This window comes from Equus przewalskii, chromosome 6 (assembly GCF_037783145.1).
Source record: "Equus przewalskii isolate Varuska chromosome 6, EquPr2, whole genome shotgun sequence".
NCBI lineage: Eukaryota > Metazoa > Chordata > Mammalia > Perissodactyla > Equidae > Equus > Equus przewalskii.
Genome location: NC_091836.1, coordinates 899,534 through 912,374, shown reverse-complemented (window position 1 = coordinate 912,374; position 12,841 = coordinate 899,534). Strand labels below are relative to the sequence as shown.

At 53.5% G+C, this 12,841-nt stretch overlaps 1 long non-coding RNA gene and 1 pseudogene across 1 annotated transcript; one reads left to right on the top strand and one right to left on the bottom strand.

Annotated features, from left to right (window-relative positions):
- The first annotated feature begins 1,980 nt into the window (after nucleotides 1-1,980).
- On the top strand, nucleotides 1,981-3,986 carry LOC139084281 (uncharacterized). Its single transcript, XR_011541660.1, has 2 exons — nucleotides 1,981-2,720; nucleotides 3,603-3,986. It is a non-coding gene; the product is annotated as an uncharacterized lncRNA (long non-coding RNA).
- Nucleotides 3,987-7,354: 3,368 nt separating this feature from the next.
- On the bottom strand, nucleotides 7,355-9,479 carry LOC103544626 (microtubule-associated proteins 1A/1B light chain 3B pseudogene; annotated as a pseudogene).
- Nucleotides 9,480-12,841: the final 3,362 nt, after the last annotated feature.

The window sequence follows — 12,841 nt, the reverse complement described above, 5'->3', positions numbered from 1 at the left end:
GGGGTCCACCTGCCATGGTGCAGCTGGGGAAACTGAGGTCATGGAGTCCCCCCTCCAGGGACGGGCCTTGGTGCCCCTCAGCCCCTGAGGGATGGCAGCGTGAGGAGTCGGGCTTCCTCTCCCACTCACGCCAGGTCTAGCTGGGAGCTGAGGACCTTGGCCTGTGAGGCCACCAGCTGGGTCTTCAGGGCTGGGGCTCCCCGGGAGGCGAGGACTGAGGGACGGTGATTTGGACCTTCAGCCATCAGCAGATGCCACCAAAGTTCTGAAGGAGGGGGAGGCAGCTGAGGAGTGCATGAAGGGTGGGGTGTGGGGCATGGGACCTGGTGACAGGGAGGGGCCCTGGAGTGTGCCAAGGACAAACCTGGGGGTCAGGTGCCCACAGGCTGTCGGCTTGAGGAGTGGGCTATGAGGAGGGGTCTGTGTGATGGAGCCCGCTGGGAAAGCTAGGAAGTCTTGGTGGAGCATCCTGGTGGGCTTCCTGGAGGAAGAGAGGGGCTCAGGACGACAGGTCAGGTAGGGCAATAGGAGGCGACGGAGAGGCAGCAGCCACAGATGGACAGGGCACCCCATGGACAGCCCCCCCCCCGGGGGGAGTGGCATCTGCATCAGACCCTCCAGCTGAGAGGGGCAATGTCTGGACTGCGGGGCTCAGGGCTGGTCTCCCTGCCTGGACGTTCCCATCTGCAACATGGGGATGCCCCTAGAGCCACACTCCAGGCTCTGGGGACCATCTGGGGAGTGTAGTGGGTTGAACAGTGGCCCCCAAAAGATCCGTGCCCTGGAACCTGTGAATGGTGCTTTACTTGGAATAAATCTTTGCAAATATAGTGAAGGACCTTGAGATGAGGTCATCCTGAGTTAGGGTGGGTCCTAAATCTAATGATGAAAGTCCTTCTAAGAGACGCACAAAGGGAGATTTGAGACTCGGAGACAGAGGAGAGGCCGTGGGACACTGGCAGAGACTGGAAGGACGTGACCACAAGCCCGGGGACCCTTGGAGCTCCCAGAAGCTGGGAGAGGCAGGAAGGACCCTTCCCTGGAGCCTCGGGAGGGAGCGGCCCCGCCACGCCCCGGTTTTGGACTCCAGATGGTGAGAGAACAAGTTCCTATTGTTTTCAGTCACCCGCTTTGTGGGGATCCATTTTGGCCGCCCCAGGAGACCAGTACGGTGGGTGGACAATGCTGGACGTGGCTGCGGTGGCCCCAGGTGACCCGGGTGAGGTCGGGCTGCAGAAGGTAGTGGAGGTGGCAGGGAGGTGAGGGTATGGAGACCACGCCCCTGCAGTTTGGGGGCAAAGAGAGAGAGAAGGGGCAGTCCCGACGAGGGGTCGAGGGGGCTGGGAGTGAGTCTTGGGGAAGGAAGAGGGGCTGGAGCCCGAGTGACGGTCCCAAGGGGAGTGGGCACAGTGGGGGTTTGGTCTGGGACCTGCAAGCAGTTGAGAGGTGTCATGGGGCGGCTTTGCCTCTGGGGAGCCGTGGGCTGAGTCGGCTTGTCAGTTTGCTGCTGTAAATTGGGGAGAAGAGAGGCACCTCAAAACTGTCGGGGACGCCCAGGAGCTTGGTGGGGGCTGCAGAGGGGTGAGGCAGCTGAATGACCAGCCAGGGGAAGGTCAAGCCCCGGGCTAGGGACCAAATCCAGACTGGCCAGAGCCCTCTCCAGGGGTTTCTAAAAGATGCAATGGTAAATGAGGGTGACGCCTCCCAACCGGGAGACAGGGCTGTCAACCATGCAGCTCTGAGGACATGCTGTCCCAGGACTTTCCAGAAATGTCTGAAGGGTGTGCTTGCTCCCCACTCGGGGGGTTGCAAAGATGAGGAGTGGGAGCTCAGAGTTTCTGCAGTCATCAGGGAGAGCCGAGGGATGGCCAGAGGTGGATTCCTGAGCTTGCTGCTTGAGGCCCTGGATCCAGCCGTGCCTGAAGGCAGCCCATCCCAACCTCTCGATTATGAGCACTAATAAACTCTCCTTTGTTTCAGCCACTGTGAGCTGGAGTAACTCAAACTCAACCGCCCACAGGGACCACATTCCTGGCCAGGGAGCTGGGAAGTGTTTCCTGGGGGGAGGGGCAGAAAAGCAAAGCACGTGTCCTGTGCATCAAGCTTCTTCATGGGCGCGCCCAGGGAACCGAAGGCTGAGGCCTGGCCAGTGTCCCGAAGGAAGCTTTCACCCTCCTCGTCACTTGTCTCTGTTGGTTCATGGGCTCGGCATGTCAGCGTGGCCCCCCGTGCTGGGTCTCATCAGACCCCAGGGGGATGCTGAGGGGCAAGCCCATGGATCTCCATCTGTGAGACTGAGCCATCTGCAAATGGGCTCAGCTGGGGAGGATACGCCGCCCACACGGCCACGTGAGTCCCTGGGGCAGGAACTGCTCCTCATGCCCACCACATGCAGGGAAAAAACACAAGTCCTGGAGACAGATGCCGAGTCCCGTCTCTGCCCACCACCTTCCTGCTTCGAGACCCTGGGCGTGTCACCTCACCTCCCTGGCGTCGGTTTCCTCACCTGTAAAATGGGGGCTTCATCAAGGTTTAATCTCCTACAGCTGAGCGTGAAGCCTGCACGTGGTAAGTGCCCAGCGAGTGCCGGCCCCTAGTAGCCCCACCCCCCATTGCTGCCCTCAGGTGCTGACGTTCTGGAGGGGCCAATGCAGACGCCCCCCTGAGACCAGGAAGACCAACAATCCCACCAGAGAAGAGCGAACAGTGTCTGGCACCTGGTAGGTGCTCAATATTTGTTGGATGGGTAGATGATGGATGGATGATGGATGGAGGGATGGGTGGATGGAATGATGGTGGATGGATGGATGGTGGATGGATGGATGATGGATGGATGGATGGATGGGTGGGAGGATGATGGATGGATGGATGATGTATGGGTGGAAGGAATGATGGTGGATGATGGATGGATGATGGATGGATGGATAGAATGATGGTGGATGAATGGATGGGTGGTGAATGGATGGATGGAAGGATTGTGGATGGATGGATAGAAGGATGGGTGGATAGAATGATGGTAGATGAATGGATGGATGGATGGATGATGTATGGGTGGAAGGAATGATGGTGGATGATGGATGGATGGTGGATGGATGGATGGATGGATGGGTGGATGGAATGATGGTGGATGGATGGATGGTGGATGGATGGTGGATGGATGGATGGATGGATGGTGGATGGATGGATGATGGATGGTGGATGGATGGATGATGGATGGATGGATGGATGGATGGATGATGGATGGATGGGTGGATGGATGGGAGGATGGTGGATGGATGTAAGGATGACAGATGGTGAGCCAGGACCTCAGAGGAAGGAGAGACGGCTCAGCGGAGATGCCGGGCAGGCCGGATAGAGGGCGCGTGGAAGGCGGGGTTTGAGGGAGATGGCATGGCAAAGGCTTGGAGGAGCTGGGGTCACAGGGCCCGTTCAGGGAACAAAGAGCAGGCAGAGGGACAGGAGAAAATAGTGGGGAACAAGGTTGAAAGGTGACTTGGGCACAGCCTGGGGCTCCTTTCGTCTCACCCGCCCCAGTCGGGCCTTTGATGGGGGTCCCCGTTTTTGCCACAGCCTTGCTCACCCCCGGCCCCTCCCCTTCACAGAGAGAAAGCCACGCCGGCTCACGCTGGACCTCAGTGGCCAAGCGGATTTAAATTTAAATGTACATAGTCACATGTGGCTGGTGGCTCCTGTGTTGGACAGCATCTCTCTAGAATGTTCCAGCCCAGCATTGTCCAACAGAACTTTCTGCAATGACGGGAATGTCCTGGATCTGCGCGTCCAAGGGACCTGGACCCTCTGACTGCAGGAGCTCCCAGTGGCCGGAGCTCAAACGCTTCATCCTGGAAGGCACGGGACGCCCAGTTAATTTGCATTTCAGCTACAGACCAACTCTTTTTAGCATAAGCATCTCTCAAATATTGCATGGGACGTGCTTTTACCTGACGACGATGCGTTATTTATCCGAAATTCCAATTTCACGAGGCGTTGTGTATTTTTATTTGCTAACTCTGGTGACCATGAGGACGGGACGGGGAGGAGAGGGGCATCCACGCGTTTGCAGAGAGCTCCACCCCGTGGTTCCTAAATTCTGCCCTGGCCTTAAACGGGAGGCAAAGCTAACAGGACGTGGGGTCGGGGGTCAGGGGTCGGGGGGCTGGTGAACACGGACCAGGATTAATTCCACAAGTATTTATGGACGTGGATTGAGCGCCTCTATCCTTGCCAAAGCCGGGAGTGGGTTTGCTCTGGGGCAGAAGCTGGGACACTTGTCCCCAGGGACCCCTGCACCATCCCCAGTTCGGCCCCTCCAGCCACCGGGATGGACCAGGACAGCTGGTCCTCTGTCGCCACCGTGTGGTCAGGGCTGCACATGACACCCTCCCGGCTGCAACCGTGGGGCCAGAACATCAGGGCAGTTCTGGATTATTGGCGTCCAGTGGGGACTAATGGCCCTTCCGCCCGGGCTGTGGGCTCGCCCAGGGCACAGACAGGCCCACCTTTTGCACCTTTCGCCGCTGACTGTCCCTTGCCCAGCAGCTCAGTGCCGGCACACAGTGGGCCCTCCCTGTTTGTTGATTGAATAAATGATAGCACACCCCAAAACTGAGCATTTCCTCTACCTGCACCAGATCCGGCCTCATCCAGCGCTGTGGCAGTGACACAGAGCCACCTAAAAATCCACTCCCCATGAGAATTTTGCCGCGATCCCCAGTAGCAGAAAGGACTCCAGCTTATTGGCTTTTTTTTCCCGACTAAATAGCATTTTTCTCCTGAGTGGTGGTGAGCGTCTTGGATTGGGGGAGGCAGGCCATTCGATGAGGGGATGGGAGGAGGTCCCACAGTGAGGGACAGGAGAAGCCAGGTCCCAGGAGAAGTTCTGGATGCCAGACAATGGATGTTCGACTGTAAAAACACATTTGATTTTTTCCATCTGCAAACAGAAGTGCTGATTTGTCCGTGGAGAAAAGCTCACCGGTTTGCACGGGTGAGCTGACGGGTGTGAAAACCCTTTTCGATGACCTCAGGCGGGTGACGAAGATCGACATCAGTAGTGATGGGTCTCAGTGAGAGCAGGGACCCTCGACAGGAGGGTGTGAGAAGGTCCTCCCCCCAACCCCAGGCCTAGTGTAACCATGAGAAAAACACAGGCAAACCCCAGCCGAGAGCCAGTCTACAAAACACCCAACCAGCCCTCGCGGCGGCCCGGGGCGCCCCAACGGGCAGGTCTGGGAAACCGCGTCGTCCCAGAGGGGCCTGAGGAGACGAGATGATTAAACGTCCTGTGGCGCCCTGAGGGGGTCCTGGACCATTTCCAGCGCACAGCTTGGCGGCATGAAGCACATTCACACGGTTGTGCCACCGTCCCCTCCATCCGTCTCCAGAAATTTCCATCTCCCCAAACTGCAGCTCTGTTCCCATGAAACACTGACTCCCACCCCTCCCCCATCCCCTGGCCCCCCATCCACTTTCCGTCTCTGTGGATGTGGCTCCTCTGGGGACCTCCTGTGAGTGGACCACACAGTGTGTGTCCATCTGTGTCTGGCTCACATCACTGAGCATCTCATCCTCCAGGTCCATCCACTTTGGAGGAGGTGTCAGGATTTCCTGCCTTTTCATGGCTGCGTAATATTCCAGGGCGTGGACGGACATATTGTGTTTATCCATTTCTCCATCGATGGACACTCAGGTTGTGAAAGCATTTGAAAAAGGATGGAGCAGTGGATTCACAATGTCATTGGGATTAGCTGCATCTGGGAGAGTATATTTTTCTTGCTGAGCACAGTTTTCTGCAACCTGGAGAGGCGGGGCTGCATCAGCCTGGGGCGACCAGTTTGTTCTTATGAGTTTGAAGTGGCTGCCGGCAGGCCAAGGCTCCGGGGGAACCAGCATCTTTGACTATTTTAAGGGTCGGCCCGAAGCCCCAGTGTGTGGCTAGAGATGGGGTGCTGAGATGAGGGGAGGCCAAGAAGGCAGAGGCGGGGACGTGGGACCTCGCTCAGCTTGTTGGACCAGTGGGAAGACCAACCTCTGCCCTCCCAGGGGGGACCCCTCCCATGACACCTCCAAGGACCCCAGAGTGCTCCATTAGCCCAAACTCTATTAATAACAACAGTAGCAGTAATAAAAATGGCTTCCAGCACGTTGGCACTTCCCGTGTGTTCGGTGCCCCCTGGCCAGGCGACTTCTGCACACAGATGGCTCTCTGGGCTCCGCCGCCCAGCAGCCCCGTGGACTGAAACGTTCTGCCTCATTGGTTTGTCTTTTTTCTCCTAACCGGTTAGACCAGGGTCCCCTCTCGGCACTGCTGACTTGGGCCGGGTCATTCTCTGTGGGGCCGTCCTGGGCACTGGGTGGGGGGGCGTTGAGCAGCATCCCTGACCCCCGCCCGCTCGATGCTGGGAGCGCCCCCTTTTCTGGTCCTGACAATGAGAATGTCTGTCACGGAGACATCTGCTGGGCCCGCGGGAGCGAGGACGCTTCCTCCTGCCTCAACCCCCATTTCCGCTCCCAGCTCCCCGTCTGTCTGGGCTCGTCTCGCCAGCCCCTCTCGGATGCATATATATATATTTAGGTTGCTGAAGCCTTTTGCAAACGCCATGGTGGTGAAGTCACATGCAGGACGCATGGGCCCCGTGTGGGACACATCGATCGCCAAGGGACGGCCGGGTCAGACCCCGGGATTTGGCCCAAATGGCCCTGAACAGGCAAATCCTCATGTCTCCACGTCCCCACCCACACGGAGGGTTCTGCTCGCCAAGTCGGAACGTTTGATGTTGGTTTATTCTAAGAGCCCTAAAGACAGATTTATGTCCCGTCTAAACTGGCGTGTGCTTGATTCGTAGAAGTTTTCGGTGTCAAAGCGGAGAGGAGAGTCGACCCTCCAGGATGCACGAACAAGAACCCGTCCTCGAACTCTCCGAGGAGTCTTAGCCATTCGTCTCCACCTGCTCCCGCCCCGGAGTGCCCCGCAGCAAACCGCATTCTACGACGCAAGGACGTTTAACAAGACACATAAGCACAGCGTCACCATCAGACCTACAATTTTTGTTTTTGAACATCCGTTTTAAATTCTCTTGGGTATACACCTAGGAGTGGAATTGCTGGGTCATATGGTAACACTATGTTAACTGATTGAGGAACCAACACATAGAAATTTTTATTTATTTTTTTTGCTGAGGAAGATTGTCCCTGAGCTAATATCAGTGCCAATCTTCCTCTATTTTATATGTGGGTCACCGCCACAGCATGGCCATCGATGGTGGTGTAGATCTGTGCCCGGGAGTCAAACCCAGGCTGCCGAGGCGACGTGCCCTGAACTTAACCACTAGGCCACAAGGCTGGCCTCTCAGAATTTTTTTATTTATTTTTATTTTTATTTTATTTTTTTTTGACAGTTTTTAGTTGTGCCTTTATTCACCTTAGTTTGTTAAAAATGTACTTGTTTTAAAGATCCTATAAATAGAGTGATCACCCACTAATGTGGGATGTAAGTCCCCCTCTCAGCATGGTATTTTTGTTTTTTAAAAAGTAGAATTTCTTACAGGAATCTTATTGATCACACAGTAGTTACAAGAATGTCCGATATAATGGCATATACAGTCTAAACAAGACAGGCTGATTAAGGATTTACATAATGTAAAAATATACATATTCAAAGTTAGCCATGTGGGCAGCGGCATGCAGCTGGAAGAGCAGCGGACGGGAGTTGGGGGCTGAGGGCCCAGACGCAGTAATATTGCTTTTCCCTCCGTTCCCGAAGATAACTTCCACTAACAGATACATGTTCCACACACCTAAATACACAAGGGTAAATCGTGACCTGCGACACGTAGTCTAAGTGGTCTGTGAGACTCCCACAGACACACGAAATATGAACCCCATGCAGGCAGGAGGAAGCACTGGTCATGTATTCTACTTGGACTTGGAAAATGTTTAACTCTTGCCGCTGACATCTGGAAGAGCGCGCGTCTCCTCTTGCTGTGTTTTCTTCACCATTGACATGCACTTGGTGGGGAATTCTGATGGTGGGTCAACCTAACAGTGATAACTGAAATACTCTTAAAAATGCTGTAACTTTAATAACATATTTTCATCACACACTTAACATAAAACATGGATCATCTACAGCTTTAAGCCACAGGGTGGAGGAAGCACATCTGAATGGTAATGCTTTTCCTTTCAGTATCCCATCGCTCCCAGCACTGTCCTCAGGAAGGAAACTGATCCAGCCGCTTGCTCATTTACCCAAGCAGGCTCTGCTATGAGCTCTTAAAGAACATCCAAAACGGAAGAAAGGTCGCTCTTTTTCTCTGGGCTTTTTGAGAAACTAAATCAAAATGATAAATTATTCAAGGCTCCTAGTGAGCAGCGGTGCTTTTCTGTGTGTAACTATCTAGGGAACAAATCAAAAAACTCCCACTGCAAGCGCGTCGACGTGGGGGAGACTTATCAGGAATCAGGAACCTCAGACAGCAGTGCAGAGTTTTCTCAGACACCCCCATTTGCCCTGCTTTTTGCCAATTACGGCAAATGCGTTTTGGGGGGCTATGCTCGACAACTTATGCTTGTAGATCCTCCTGGGAAGATTTCTCTAGTTGAGTAGAAACCCTTGCATAAAAAGTCGGCAGGTTCTGTGAACCTGGAGAGGAGACTCATGTCTCTGAATGCTCAAATTGCAAATTCCTATTGGAGAAAGAGCATTAAAATAACTTGAAGGTCTATTTTATTGGCAACTCAGAATGCAAAGTATTTTATTTTTAAACTTCTAAATTTGAAAACACGACAGCCCAGGTTAAATAATAGTTTTCCAAAGCTGAATGTGCTCATTTGCAGCTCAGTTTTTCTGCTTTAAGTACAAAAAAACAACTTCCTAAAACTCCTAGGCAGGAACACTACTGTTTTGATGATCTGTGATTAGATGAATGGATCGATCTCAGTTGGTAACATCCCTTTGTTTTTCCTTAGTAAGGGTTTAAAAAATTCTAGAACAGACGCATTTTTCTAGTCTTACACTGACAATTTCATCCCAAATGTCTCCTGAGAGGCATATACCATATACAGGAATCCATCTTCATCCTTCTCACTTTCATACACTTCAGAAATCGGTGTGGACACGCTCACCATGCTGTGTCCATTCACTAACAGGAAGAAGGCTTGATTAGCGTTGAGCTGTAAGCGCCTTCTAATTATCTTGATGAGCTCACTCATGTTGACATGGTCAGGCACAAGGAACTTGGTTTTATCCAGGACAGGAAGCTGCTTCTCCCCCTTGTATCGTTCTATTATCACCGGGATTTTGGTAGGATGCTGCTCTCGGATAAGTCGGACATCTTCTACTCTTTGTTCGAAGGTGTGGCGCTGCTTGAAGGTCTTCTCCGACGGCATGGCGCGAGAGGCTGGGCGGGGGCGGCGAGGCTGGGGGTCCCGGCTGCTCCAGGCGGCGGCAGCTCCGACTGTGTCTCAGAATTTTTTTAAATGAAATTTTTATTAAGATCATTGTAGATGTGCCTGCAGTTGTAGGAAATAACACTGAGAGTGTCCCTTGTACACTTTGCCCGGTCTCCCTCGTGGGGCCATTTTGCAAAACAATAGTCGATATCTCAGCCAGGATATTGACATGGAAACAATCACTGACCTCATCCAGATTTCCCAGTTTCACTTGCATTCGTGCACGTGTGTACGCGCGCGTGCGTGCGTGTGTATTTAGTCGTCTACCATTTTACCAGCTGGGTGGGCTCGTGCACCATCACCACACGGATCCCTTGAGCTGCACTTTTATAACCAGAGCCCCCCGACCTGGACCCCTGACCCCTGGCAATCTGTTGTCCATTTCTGAAATGTTGTCTTTTCAAAAATGTTATGTAAACGGAATCCTCCGGTATGTGACCTGTTGGCACTGGCATTTTTCTCTCAGCATAATTCCCTGCAGTTTCCAGGATTTTAAGGACTCCCTCTGGGGGGTGCGGGTGGGGGGGGCCAAGGTTGACCTGCCTGCGGCCACCCCCTTTTCTCCTGGCAGTATCTCTATTGAGGCATCCCACGTGCCTCATCTTCCTCGTCTGTTAAATGGGGAGAGGGAAGCCCCCAGCTCGCCGGACAGTCGTGCGGATTCCAGCGGATGGGGAACCCGACGCCCGCAGCCAGGGCCTGGACCTTGCGATGCTTTGTGACGTCACACACGGTTACCATGGCAGCAGCCAATCAGGCCTGTCCGGGATGCTGCCGCCCTGGCCCCGCCTTCCTCGCCAGTGATTGGAGGAGGCACCCTGTCACATGCTCCCACGGACCAATGAGAATGTGGTCCAGAGGCTGGGTTCAGCCGAAGCTTCAGATTGCGGGGTCGGGGGAAGGCAGAACCGAGCAAAGCCAGGTTTTCCCTCATTCTTCAGAGTTAAAAATGCTCTCAGTGGTTTCCTCAAAAAAAAAAAAAAAAAAAAAAAATCCTGGCCAGGCCTGGAGTGCATTCATTGCCGTTTCTTGAAGCTCCAAGCTTTGTCAGCACCCAAAACAGCGAGGCCAAGAATCTTATTTCTTGAGACGCACAGTTAACCTCTCTGAAGAAGATTCCAGAAAGTTTCAGTGTGAGGGCGGAGTGGGCGCTTTGCCATGCCTGTTCTCAAACCTAGAAATAAGAATCGGCCTGGGAGGTTACAAAATTAATATATTCTGCGGTTCGTTTATTTTTAATAATCCTCCATCGTGGGCTCGGCGCGTGGGCCGCCCGCATAGATTGTTTCTGTTCTGACGCCCACGAACAGATGGAGATAAACACGCTAGGTAGGTCATTTTGCAAGATACACAGTTAAACAGGCTGAGGATGTTGTGGCTTTTTCCTCCCCAGAAACGAATGTTCTGGGCAGAAGCGGAGATGGGTCCTTTGCGTGTTTGGGCGTGTGTATTAGTTAGCTATTGCTGGGTAAGGAATCACCCCAAAACTCAGTGACTTAAAATGACAATAAACACATTTTTTTCATAGTTTCTGTGGGTCAGGGATTCAGAAGTGGTCTGGCTGGGCGGGTCTGGCTCAGAGTCTCTCCTAAGGTCTCAGTCAAGATGCCAGCCGGGGCTGCCTCACCCGAAGGCTCGACTGGGGCTGGAGGAGCTGCTTGCGGGGTGGCTGCATGGCCCTACTCGGTGTGGGGTGTACGCAAGGGCTTGAATGCCCACCATGGCATTTTTACACAAAAGACCGTCTGTGGATCAGAAACACACCACAGCAAAGGAAGATCATGACGGGGTGTCAGCATCCATTCCCCCTTCTTCTGGACCCGCTACACCCCACTGTCACTCTAGGAGATTTGGGGGGAGGTCATGTGACCCAGGCCCGGCCGGTGAGCTCCAGTCCCAGGCCTTTTGCTGGCACTAACGGGGAAGTGTGGCTGCTGCTTTTCTCGAGTTTGCTAAGCTGGTAGCATGTCAGGCCATGCTGAGCCTGCTAACGAGTGAAGCCAAAAGAAAGGAGGATAAAGCAAGAGATGGAGAGAGAGCAAGAGAAAGGACGAGGGAGACAGGGCAGTCCTTAGCCTTCACCTGAGCCCCTGATCCAGCCTTGCCTGCAGCCGTCTCTTCTTCTGAACATTTCAGCTTCAGAAGCCAATTCCTTTTTCTTCTTTTTCTTCTTCTTCTTCTCCCCAAAGCCCCCCAGTACATAGTTGTATATTCTAGTTGTAGGTCCTTCTAGCTGTGGCATGTGGGACGCTGCCTCAGCGTGGCCTGATGAGTGGTGCCATGTCCGCGCCCAGGATCTGAACTGGCGAAATCCTGGGCTGCCGAAGCGGAGCACGTGAACTGAATCACTTGGCCACAAGGCCAGCCCCCAGAAGCCTATTATTCACGTTGTTCATAATAATTAGGAGGGGTTTCTGTCATTTGTAACACCATACCATCAACAGATGAATGGATAAATAAAATGTGGTCCACCAACACACTGGAACACGACGCAGCTGTGAAGAGGAGCGAGGCCCTGACACGGCTGCACGTGGACGGACCTGAACACACGACGCTCAGAGAGAGAAGCAGACACAGAAGGACACACGGCGTGTGACCCCATGGACGGGAAACATCCAGAACAGGCCGATCCACAGACAGAGAGCGGGCTCCTGGGTGCCAGGGGCTGGGGAGGGGGTGGGGGGTGATGCTGATGGGAATGGGGCTTCTTCTGGGGTGATGGAGTGTTCTGGAACTAGATAGAGGTGGTGGTTGCAAGATGATATGAATGCACTCAGGGCCACTAAGCTGTACACTTTAAAATGGTTAATTGCATGTTCTGTGAATTTCACATTAATAATAATAATTAAAAGGCCACACTGCATGCCCCCCGCATGGGCCTTCTCCGGTCTGCGGTTTGTCTCCCGCCCACAGCCCGTTCCTCCGGGACTCTCCAGGGAACTTTCCGGTTCTCGCCCTCTTTTACTCGGAATAATTTCCTCTCCCACGTCCGGCCACACCAAGGCATGCGACCTCCCCTGACCGACCCCTCGGCTCCCTCCATCTCCTCCCCCCATCGCTAAACGCCAACCCTTCTTCGGCTCATCCTTCCATTAACAGCAACGGGGTGGATCTTTACACACAGATGCAGAAATGCACCCTGGCCAGTGGCTGAGGGCAGAAAGCAAGGATGCCGTGGATGGCTTAATTTTTTTCTGCAGGAACAGAAGTCTGTGTAAATAGATAGGAAAAAAGGTGGCCCTGTGACCTCCCCAGGAAGGGAGGGGACTGCGGACAGGAGGTGGTGGCCCCGGGGACTTTAATTTGTCAGGTTGCAATTTGTCACAAAGAGTTGGCATCCATGTTTTCTTTATGGAATTGGTAGTCAGTAGTTAAAAGGGGAAAAGCTGTG